Genomic DNA, 5,491 nt, shown 5'->3' with positions numbered 1-5,491 from the left:
ATGCAGCAAGTGGAGCATATGAGTTGCAGGTTATTCCAATGGAAGTGGACATCCTTGCCAGTCTGACTGAGCTTGAGGAGCACCACTTCAGTGAACGCAATTGCATAGCAATGCTCAGGACATATTCTGAACTGAGGAACTCTAGGTCAGCCCACAGCAAAACACCAAAACAAAGAAGCCTTAGCTATGTTAAAATGTTCTTCACGATCCTGGCCAACAAGTCATTGTAGTTGCTGCTGGTATGTAAACACAAGACAGCAAAGGGATCCCACTAGACCTAAATTGAGTAAGAGAACTCAGAAAGATGTTCACAATGTAAAATCTACCAATATCTGGTTTGGAACAGATAAATTGCTTTGCAATACCTAAACCAGATCAAACTAAAATAAACATCTTGTTAAATGGACATCTGGTTCTTACGGAGGTTGATACTTGTGCGGCTGTTTAACAAAACTTATTCTGAACTCCAACCGTTAAGTTTCCACAAGACCTCAACAGGACTGAGAACCTCAACTGGGGCACCTTTACCGATTAAGGGTACAACTCTGGTTTCAGTCTTTTATGAGGAGATGTGGTTCAGTTACCAGTGATTGTAGTAAAAGGCTTAGGTAGTAAAAGGCTTAGGCCCAACCTAGATTGGTGAAATTGGTTGAGAGAGATTCACCTAGATTTACTCAACATTTTTTGATTAGAAAATAACTAGCTGAATGAAGTTCTGATTCAGTACCCAGATGCTTTTCAGGAAGGTCGAGAGATTGCATGTTGACCAGAAAGCAATTCCAGGATTCTAGAAGGCCCATCCATTGCCATTTGCCTTATGGGCAAAATTAGTCACGGAAATCACAAGGTTGGAAAGAGAAGGAATCTCCAGACCATTCCAGCTTGTGGAATGGGCAACAGCCGTCAGACTGATTTTGAAGCCCAACTTTGTGGACATTTTAAACAAACGATAAAACACTTCTCACAACTGAATAAATACTTAATCCCTCACATAGAGGACTTATACGCAAAGCTGGCAGGGGTCTGTCCTTCACAAAGCTGAACATGAGCCATGTGTACTTGGAATTGTTAAACAAGCACATGGATCATATGAAAGCCACAAACTTGCACATGGTGCTGGAGGAAAACATGCCCTGCTCCTCAGAACAATGGGAAAGGCTGTGGGAATTCATGGGTTCTCCCTCTCCATCAAGCATTGAAGGCACCTCTGAACTTGAAATGGACAAAGCAGATCTCACCACATAGGTGCCTTTGCAGTGGGAAGAACAGAATGAATTTCTCCCAAGACGCTCCAGAAACAAGAGGCGAGATCCTGTGCATTACATGCTCCCCGTATCTGACTCAGGGTAGGAGGAAACTGACCCAGCACTGAAGCACCCCAGGAGGCATTTCAAGATAAAGTACTCGCAAGGAGTGTCCTTGACTCAGTGGGGGAGGAATGCAATGACTGTAATAAGGTCAGCCAGCTGGATTAATACAATATGAGTTTTTTGATTGGGGCTGTTAACCTTGTCCAATCAATGGCCCTGGCTGACATAAAAACAAGGAGCGTCAGGCATTCTCACACTCTGAGAGCTGGTTCTGAGTGAGCTGGATCGGTGTCAAGGACATTCTATGTGTAAATAAAAGATGATTTGGTAATGGGATACCAGCCTCCATGGAGTTACTTCACAGCCTATTTGACTGAGCCCCATTTAACACCTTCATCATTCATACCCTCCACCATTGATGCTCAATAGGAGCAATGTGTACCTTCCACATGAAGCATAGCAGTAAGTCACCAAGCTTCCTTTGACTGCACCTTCCAAACCCCCAACCTCTACCACTCAGATGATCAATGACTGCAGATACACAAGAAAACACCAACTTGCAAGGTCCCCGCTAATCCACAAAACATCCTGACTTGTAGTTATGTCACAATCCTCCACTGTTGCTGGGTCAAAACCTGGAACTTCCTCCCTAACTGCATTGTTTGTGCATCTGCCTCAAGGGGACTGCAGTAGCTCCAAAAGGCAGCTCACCATGACCTTCTGCAGCAAATTGAGAATGGGCAAAAAATGCTGACCTAGCACATTGACCAGCAATAGCCACATTCTATGAATGAACACAAAAATAACTCTTGTTTGCTATCTCCTTCCTGAAAAGTCCATCATATAGATGTGCAGTGAGAATAACATGATTGTGACAAATCAGGATTTTGGATCATAAAGGGGTTACAATCCTTAGGTTTGCTCTGCTAGTGTGTAACGGAGAATGTGTGCCAGTCACCTTCACAATTCTTAAAGGAATACGTGAAGCACAAAAGCTTCACATCTTAGAGTGGCATTGGTAGGTGCCTGAGTCACTGCAGGAATTCTTTAAGGCCTACTTGAGGAAAGAGAGCGGCACAGATTTAGTAAATCCGAACTCATCAAAATAAAGCTGTTGAGCAGGCAGTCAAAATCCCCTTATTATCTTTGTAGTCACAAGAGATCACAGCTCAGTCTGTTTTTGAAAACTCAGTTGCAAGGAGGGGTCACTCAACCCAAAACATTAACTCTGATTTCTCTCCACAAATGCTGCCAGACCTGCTGAGCTTTTCCAGAAATTTCTGTTTTTGCTTGCAGTCTGTTTTGACTTGCCTCTTTGACTTTTTGAAGGGCTAATGTCTGAAGCTCACTTCCCATCCTTTGTTGCGACATTCTACGAACTCTGTCTCCAGACAGTCATTTAATTTATATTTTATTTTGTGGCTGGATCAGCCTTCTTTAAAAAAATACATCTTTTAAAATTACCGGTTAAAATGTCTGCTGTGCTTTGGAGTGCTGGCTTGTGATCGTGACAATAAGAAGTGTGAAGTGAATAAAGTTTCTGCTACCGCTAGCCCTGTCTGGATTACACATTGAAGTTTGTAGTAACAGCTTCTTTTCCAATATTTGTTATTGTTATTAGAGGTTTCATTGGTCCCATGTATGTAAAAACTGGGTGAAAGGGCTTGGAGGTAGAAATGAAGCTTTGGACTATAGGATGAAAGGGAGCTGCTTCTAACTTACTTTTTAAAAGGTTCCAAGTCCAAATTATGGTCACAAGTGTTTTCAGGGGCTGTGAAACATGAATTATAAAAACATAAGTCCAATTACATTAAAATTTTACCTGGCAATGAGATGCCTACCCTATACTTACGGTGACAGTCAGATTGGCAGTATAGTATGTGGTTTTATTACCCTCACCTACACAACACACTGAAAAAACTGACAGTGATAGGAGTCCTAGAATCAGGTCATGCCCATTAGTTTTAAATGGCTTGAGTTGCCCTGACTTCACAAAAATCTGATTTTAAGAGTAGTCACCATTTCATTCAATGTATACGTAATAAAGGTACAGAGCCAAAGGAAGCAATGTGCATTTGGTTGCTATAGTGCACGTAATTGACAGCGTGCTCAGTGTCTTCTGAGAGGTTTGACATATACATCATGCAAGCAAGAGCAGTTTAGATACTGATAACATAATTTTAGTATGCTTTATTCGCTTTTCAATGAAACTTGAATGAGACTGCCTTATCCACAGAAGCTATTACAATCTTACAAAGAGAAGAAATATTCACTTATGACTACATGAATATAATTACAGCTAAGAAGATCTCCTGTATTCTTGCTCATGGATGATGCACATCGGGAGGCAGTTTCTGATGCTAATTTTATTCTAAGTCTAAATTCAATAATAGTTTTCTCGTTACTCTTTACTATAGATTCAATTACCAATTAACCCAAGGTTAAACTATTGTACAGTTTGCTGATTCTGGAAGGTATGATCCTCATCCCTCAAAATAAAGCCCTGGTAATACCAGTGGCTGAAGTTCAATGACATTAATGAAAGATTCCCTGAAATCTCGAGGGTAGCTCTGATGTTTAACCTCTTTGATAAATCGAAAGCCTACTCTGTTCTTTTAAACCATTACTCACGTACTATCAGTGGGAAATTGAGCTATACAAGCACACCCTGGGGCTAATTAGAAGCCAGTGGTTATCATTGCTAGCTAAATAATCTGCAGACCTTCGGAAGATACTGAGTAAGCCCCAGTTATCTCCCCATGGGCAACACCAGGTGTTGAAAATACCAATAAAGCAGGAAATTACTGTGCGTTTTTAAATTTTAAAATGTTTTTAGAAACAATATGTTAAAATTTAAGGTGAAGTAGATGAGTATTAAATGAAAGAGTTTGATACCTATGTGCTTGTGGCACGCCTTTGATCAGTCTGATTTGTCACTATTCCGGGGAGGTGTTTTTCTCTGAAACAAATTGATAAAAAGTTGTATGTGCTCACTAAGCCAATGAGATAAGTATTTTGAACGTTTTATTTGGAAAATAGTATAGCAATGGTTGCCTCCCTCGCTGGACCTAGCTGCACAAATAGGTAATACAGCTGCACAAAAATTCTGCTAATATAACGTTCTGTTATTATTGTGTTCTGAATTTTTACTATAAAACAAAAAAGGCAGGGCAGCAAGCTTTCAATTGTATGCACTCTCTCATTTGGTGGGTGGGTCTCTCTGGGTTGAGATCTTCACCTTTCTCTCTGACATGTACAACATTAAGTTTTTTTGTCAAAACCCGACTCAAACATTCATACTTTAACTGCTTTTGAAATAATTTGAAAAGCAAAACTCATCAACAAAATAATTAAACTCAAAACTACTTTTGGAGCTTGAGGATTGATACACTTTTAGTTTTTGAAGATATCACTTTGAGAATCAATGTTTTATATACTTTTTGATTCACTCTAGTCAATGTGCTCAGACTATAACATGCCAGGTATTGGAGTTGGTTGTATTGGCTCTCAAATGACTGACTGCTTCATACTGTAGCAGTTCTGCATGCCTAAGAGAAAATCCTCTGTATCCACACAGCTTACCCCTCTGCCACAAGGAAAAATATAACCAAAGGTACAGAATCCCTGGATTAAAATTTCTAACTTGAATATAAAAGGGAACAAATGTTGGTATAGCAGCTGATAGGCCAGGTGTACCACTGTCCACGAGTGTATGTTGGCTTCACTAACATAATCAAAGTGGGCCAAACAACCTGGACCCACAAAACCATTTTTTGGAAAGCTTCAGGCAAATCGACCTTTTTGCTGAGGGAACTGACAAAATTGTGGTTGGGTTTGGAGTCCTTGACTATACCTTGGGTGGGAAATTAGGTACATTTCAAGGGATAAAAACCAAAAGAACTGCGGATGCTGTAAATCAGGAACAAAGTTGCTGGAAAAGCTCGGCAGTCTGCCAGCATCTGTGGAGGAGAAAAAAATGTTAATGCTTCGGGTCCGGTGAGGAAGGGTCACCGGACCCAAAACGTTAACACTTTTTTCTCCTCCACAGATGCTACCAGACTGCTGAGCTTTCCCAGCAACTTTGTTTTTATTTCAAGGGATGTGAGGAAGGCATGTGTTAAAGATCTGGAAATCATGATATGTGCCCATTATCTGCGATGATATCCTTTTTAAATCGGTTT

This window comes from Stegostoma tigrinum, chromosome 2 (assembly GCF_030684315.1).
Source record: "Stegostoma tigrinum isolate sSteTig4 chromosome 2, sSteTig4.hap1, whole genome shotgun sequence".
NCBI classification, from domain to species: domain Eukaryota; kingdom Metazoa; phylum Chordata; class Chondrichthyes; order Orectolobiformes; family Stegostomatidae; genus Stegostoma; species Stegostoma tigrinum.
Note: the sequence above shows the minus strand (reverse complement) of the source record.